Here is a 6,778-nt window from a genome sequence, read left to right on the forward strand (position 1 = left end):
AGTAAAGTTTTATCCACAAGTTGTTAAACATACAGTTTTTATTGTAAAGGACATTGTTTATCTTGCTTAAAATGTGATTTTAAAGTTATATGTGATTATAAACCTCTTTTGTTTAAGGATTGTAAGTTCTAATATTAAAATTACAACAAACTTATGCAAGTAGTCCAGTCAATGAATGATCCAAAAGTGGGTGCGTTGTTTTGGTATGTTAACACCCTAAGCCCCTTGAAGAAGTTTCTGAAGGAATCGCTTAGTTACCTGCTCACGCACTCTACACCTCATTCCTTGACTGGACTAAAAGGAAAAAAACTTGTGAATGATATAAAACAACATTGTGGATATTTTTAGGTATGCACTGTGGATGCAATGCCCCATGGTGTGGATAACGTCCCCACTAGTGAGTACTATGAGTGCTATCCTGATAACTAGACCAATTCCGTTAATTACAAGGAAAAAATGTTGTTCGGATTCCACAATAAACTCTCTAGGTCCCTTAGCTGCCATTGGCTGTATAGGCTATTAATTAACAGCTGTGTCTAAGGAACATGTCGGCCTTATAGTCACTAACAAGACTACAAGATCGCGCCACTCATCCTTTACTCATGGCTGTGATATTTTTAATTTGATGCCTAGTTAATTTTTCAATTTATTTCAATTTAAATTATGGTTTCGGTTTAACAGGATGTATAATTCATAAAGTTTCACTTTAATTCTTAAGTTCAACTGTATTTAAAAATTGCAAATAATAAAATACATGCACAATTTTAATTTATTCGTAATTTATTTCTCCCAGTCCGAGATATACTTACATCTAGGAGTATTGATCTGGTACTGATTCTGCAATCAGCATCGACTCTTTTGTTTGCATTATTTCATGTAATTTCATAGCTTCTTTCACAAAACAACTATAAGACTTGCTGGATAAAACTTGCTGGTTATGGAATTTTAGTGTTTATATGTCTATATTTATTGTTTTGAATTTAATTACTTACAGTTTTAGCCAAGTAACTCTACACTCGACCGTTGTCTTGTTTTCACTATTTCACTTAGTTCCTTCCATCCAAGGCCTTGACTTGTTTAGTGATGCACTAAAATTATAAATACGCTACTCCATTTCCCAGACATTATTTTTGAGGTAAAAAAACTTAATACTTTTTTTATAACAAAAAGAAACTTAATAAGTTGATACACACTTAAAAATAGAATCATCCTAGGCTATTCACACAATATTACAAATTATTGAAAAATTAAAAACATAAACATAAACTGTAAACAATCCTACTTTGACAGTTCTGCTTGGTTCAAATTAGCTGTTGTCATAAATTCAAACAAAAAATAATAGTGCTGCCAACTGTTACTTGGTTATTCATTATTTTGTCAGCTGATTCAACTAAACAAGTTGGTTCTATGATTTTCAATAGCATTTAAAAGTTATAAGGTTTACCGACAGGGTGCAGCGCTATTATTTTTTACTTTCTCCCCCTATACCATAGTATATGGAGAAAGTATTGTTTTCATCAAAATTTTCGAGTTTGAGTTTTGAGTGGATATATTCGTTTTGGGTCCCCCTAACCCCAAAAAATGGTTTTCGAAGTGATGTCTGTGTGTGTGTACACAGAGCTGGATGTGAGAGGGACCACACCTGTGGTCCGATTTCGATGAAATTTAGTATATGTAGGTTCTAATCCATGGTATCTCCAGGCGTTTTTTTCATTTTTTTGAAATTTTAATTTTTAATGGGAATTTTCCCATAAAAACCCATAAAAAACCGGAAAAATAGGATTTTCTCAAAAATGGCCCAAAACGATTTTGATTAAAATTTATTATGATGTAGCCCTTTAAATTCTGAACAAAATGGTACAAATCCCATTTCGGTAAAAATTACGGTTCAAAAGTTATTGTAAATTATGTTATTTTTCCATAAAACCCCCATAAAACAACGAAAAATAGGATTTTTGAAAAAAATCCGGTTTTGAATTAACATAGTATGTTATGGTCCTTACAATGTTCATAGTTTTTTTCATTTTTTAGAAATTTAGATTTTTAATGTGGATTTTCCCATAAAACCCCATAAAATAACGGAAAAATGGGATTTTCCTAAAAATGGCCCGAACGATTTTGATGAAAATTTAGTATGTTATAGTGCTTTATATTCTGAACAAAATGGTACAAATCCCATTTCTGTAAAAATTACGGTTCAAAATTTATTGTAAATTATGTTATTTTCCCATAAAAACCCCATAAAATAACAGAAAAATCGGATTTTCCCAAAAATGGCCTAAACGATTTTCATAAAAATCTAGTATGTTATAGTCCTTTAAATTCTGAACAAAATTGTACAAATCCCATTTCCATATATTTACTCTCACCACTTACACATGATAAAAGTTGTTGACAAACTTATGGGAGAAAGTATGTGTCAGAATGCTGTTACCGTTTATTTCTAATTATGATAACAGCCAATATGAAGTAGGCAGCATCAAAAAGATGTGAAACACAATGAGAACTGTCAAAGTAGGATTGTTTACAGTTATGTTAATATTTTTAATTTAATAAATAATTTGTGATATTGTGCAAACGTTTGATGGTATACTTTTTTTCTATTGTTTAGGTGCAGTGGTAGAACAGTTAGTATGGCTATGGTAGATGTGTAATACTATAGCATGCCGTAAATATGAAGGACCCAATTTTCTCAAACCTTGTCCTCTCCCATAGCAAACTCAAAGCACGAGTATAACTGCAATAAGCATTGTATACTTATTGTCGGGACCACGTAAGTTTGCAGTTGGTGGCAACCAATCACAAGACGAGGCTAGTGCGACGTTGCCACATCACCCATTGGCAACACTAATAAAAATATACAAAGCTATATTTTCAAATCAGCTGGTATCGTTAGATTTGGCAACACCACACCGTTCTCATTGGTTCATTGAAAACCATATGGTAAATAGGCTCCTCCCTCAACTGCAAACTTATGTGGTCCCGACAATATACTCCAACCCCGTATGAAGAACGGGTAGGGACTCGTCTGCTAGTTCCTTAAATATGAATACTCATAAGGTTAACATGGGAAACTCCAGAGCCACTGGGGAGGAGCCCGAAAGTCAGATCAGAATAAAAACTACTTTGTTTACTATTTAATGCCTAAAGAATCAGTATACAAAATTTCAGCCTTATAGCTAGTCTGGAAGTTGGAGAATTAGTGATGAGTGAGTGAGTGAGGGCTTTGACTTGTATATGTTTAGATTATATACATTTACTAGCCGTACCCGGGGGCTTTGCCCCGTTTAACTTTATAAGTGAGCTCGTTCGCATGGCTCAATCATGTCCTGGTTGAAGTTCGTTAGCTACGCTCACTCACTTTTAGGTTGGAGCTCGTTCGCTGGGCTCACTTGCCTTCAGGTTAGCTCGTTCGCCAAGCTAACTTGCCTCCAGGTTGAAGTTCGTTCGCTACGCTCACTCACAAAAGAAATAATAGTGCTGCACCCTGTTGGTAATCCTTGTAACCTTAATGTTATTGAACATAGAACAGAACCAACTTGTTTAATTGAAACAGCTGTTAAAGATTCATTAATTCCATTTCAATATGAGTACTCATAAGGTTAACATGGGAAACTCCAGAGCCACTGGGGCGGAGCCCGAGAGTCCGATCAGAATAAAAACAGCTTAGTTTTCCTATTTAATGCCTAAAGAATCAGTGTACCAAATTTCAGCCTCCTAGGTAAATGGGAAGTAAGAGAGTTCGCAAACCAGCAGGATCGGAAGATGGGAACGGGGGTTTATGGGGAGTTTTATGGGGTAAAAATGGGGTTTTCTGATTTTTCACCTTAAAAATAAAAATTGTTCAATTTATTTCCAAATTATTTTGTAGAGCTGACAAAAAAATAATTTGGTATGCTGAAGCGTTGTATGCCTAATAAGTGTAAATTTTAAATTACCATGTTATTCTTATGGAGAATATAATAGGTTATAGCTTGCTTGTCTATAGACATATTTTAATGAAATTGGAATTTTTTACTTCATACTTAACTTTCAATATTTCAATACAAAAACACACCTTATTTTCTACCCTTTAGCAGCAAACCTAAGTACTCTTTCTAATTAATCTATATATTAATTTGAAACTGTTTTTCTTTGTGACAGCTAATTTGAGAGAACGACTGGGCGTAGAAACTCGGTAGAGGTGTCTAAAGAAAGGTCTTGGTCTGTAGATGAGCCATCAAAAGAGAAACATGGTGAATTCCCTTGGGGCTCTGCCCCAGTGGCCTTTGAATTCCCATCCCATGTTATTCTTATGGAGGAAAAACTGGGTTTTTATTTATTTATTTATTTATTTTCCAATAATCACATAACATCATATTCAGACAGGTGATTCGTCATTGTTACAATATTTTATAGTCTCTATTATACTAAAATTATTACTAAAATAAATTTCATATGCTGAGCCTTAAAATCTACATAGCTTCCATATATTCCTCCAATGAGAAGAAGGCCTTTTCCAAAAGAAAGTTTTTTAACTTCTTTTTGAATTTAGGGAATGAATCAGTGTCCCTAATTGAAGAAGGTAATTTGTTATATATTTTTGGGCCCATGTACTGAGGAGATAAATGGAATACTTTAAGTCTGTGTTGAACTGGTTTTATATTGTTTTTAAATCTAGTCTTGTGAGGATGGGCATGTTGATCTTCCATGAATGTGTCAAAATCACTTTTAACCATTAAAGCTAGTTTAAAGATATAAGAACTATACAAAGTAAGAATTTTAAACTGAATGAAAAACTCTTTACTGTGAGTAATTCGAGACACTTTCGCTAAGACTCTAACTGCTCTTTTTTGGAGGATAAAAATTCGTTCGGCATGACTAGAAGAACCCCATACCGTTAAACCGTAATTCATAATGGAAGAAAAATAAGCGTGGTATACTGCTAATTGTGTGTCTAAATTTGTAGTATGTCGAATTACCCGAAGAACAAGTATAGCTGATCTGAGTCTCTTTGATAGATTCGTAATGTTTGTTTGCCAATTAAGTTGCCAATCTATATCAATTCCAAGGTAATTAACTGAGTTTTGAGAATATATTGATGTTTGGTCTGAATTTACAACAATGTCTCTATCTCATTAGCAACTGAAAAGTGAATTAGTTGTGTCTTTGACACATTGATAGATAGACCATTTACTGTGAATCAGTCCCCGAGGAGTTGAAACTCATTTGTAATTAAGTCTTGCTTAAAATCCAATGTTTTTTGTTTGGTGCAGATTAAAGCAGTATCATCTGCATATTGAAAAGTATGCATTTTTGTAACATTACATAAATCATTTACATAAATTAAAAATAAACGAGGTCCAAGAATGGAACCTTGAGGAACTCCGTAGGGTGTGTAACCCCACTCTGACTTATATTTAGTTTGGCATTTCTGTAATATAATTCTTTGTTTACGGCTTTTTAAATAAGAAATGAACCATTTTAATTCCACATTTTTTATTCAATGTCTACTTAATTTTTCTAGCAATATATCATGATCAACACAGTCAAAAGCCTTGGACAGGTCACACAGCACACCTATTGTGCGCTGCGCTGCGACCCGTCCAAGGCCTCCGCAATGCAGTTAATCATCCTGGTAATAGCCTTTTCAGTACTGGATTTTGAGCGGAAACCAAACTGAGATGGATTTATTAAATTATTTTGTTCCAAATAATCTGTAAGTTGAGTTTACACAATTTTTTCAAAAACTTTGGAAAAACAGGGCAAAAGAGCAACTGGACGGTAGTCAGAAGGATTGTTAACATCACCCTTTTTAAAAAGAGGTTTTATCTCTGCACTGTTTTTGTCCCAGGTAATTTGAGAGAACGGCTGGGCGTAGAAACTTGGTAGGGGTCTCTAAAGAAAGGTCTTGGTCTATAGGTGAGCCATCAAAGGAACGAGGTAAATTCCCTTGGGGCTCTGCCCCAGAAGCCTTTAAAGTTGCCTCTTCAAATTTGTTTACCATATGCATAATTCTACACTACTAACAGCTGTTAATATTTAAATTGTGATTTATTGAATTTTTCAAAATGAAGTACAGTATTTGCAAGGACGCGTTGCAGAAAGTCAACAGTCCCGGAAGGTCAAATAATTTATACCTGTGCCGCTAGGTCAAAAACTACATTGTTTGCAGTGTCTGTAGATCAAAAATCCCAGTAAGTCAAATAGTACAGTCCGGGCTAAAAACGTAGTCTATGTTAAAGCAATTGACTTATTGGGAATTTGACCTAATGCAACAGCAGTTTTAATATAACGAAATAAGATAAAATATAAGTTCAGTTTCGCTGAGTCAACAGTGCCGGAAGGTCAAAAGTATAATCTGTTAAAAACAACGATAGTCCTCTCGACGCATGACTTCAATAATTTCGTGTTTTGGTGTACTTAAAGTTGTGCTAAAATTTTGAAATTTGGCACAGAGCTTCTTGGTTAGTCCTACTCGATGACTATTTTGTTAGAACTTTAAACTATTTACCGATCTAATTAATAAAAATTGATTTGTATGGTGAAATAGTTTTAAATCGTGATTTCTAACATGAAAAAGTTAGCATGCGAGATTTTTGTTTGTTTTTGGGTTAGAGAGGTTTTGTCTGTGGCAAAGTTGTAGCCAAAAGTGTGATGCGTAAAATATTTTTTTTTTTAATTTTTTATAATCAGTGGTTCAGTAGATAACTTGGGTTGAAGAGGACAGCAAATTTAGCATTACGCAACGCATGGCATGTAAGGTCTACTTTACACTGAATCGACGTTCACTTTTATT

General features: G+C 34.1%; 1 protein-coding gene across 1 annotated transcript in view; it reads left to right on the forward strand.

Moving 5' to 3' along the window:
* Positions 1-6,778, forward strand: part of LOC128996423 (coiled-coil domain-containing protein 124) — a 463,618-nt gene that overhangs the window by 226,335 nt on the left and 230,505 nt on the right. The gene's annotated exons all lie outside the window — the stretch shown is intronic.

Source organism: Macrosteles quadrilineatus, unplaced genomic scaffold, assembly GCF_028750875.1.
Source record: "Macrosteles quadrilineatus isolate MER2022 unplaced genomic scaffold, UCM_ALF_1.0 Scaffold_6__1_contigs__length_79288215, whole genome shotgun sequence".
NCBI lineage: Eukaryota > Metazoa > Arthropoda > Insecta > Hemiptera > Cicadellidae > Macrosteles > Macrosteles quadrilineatus.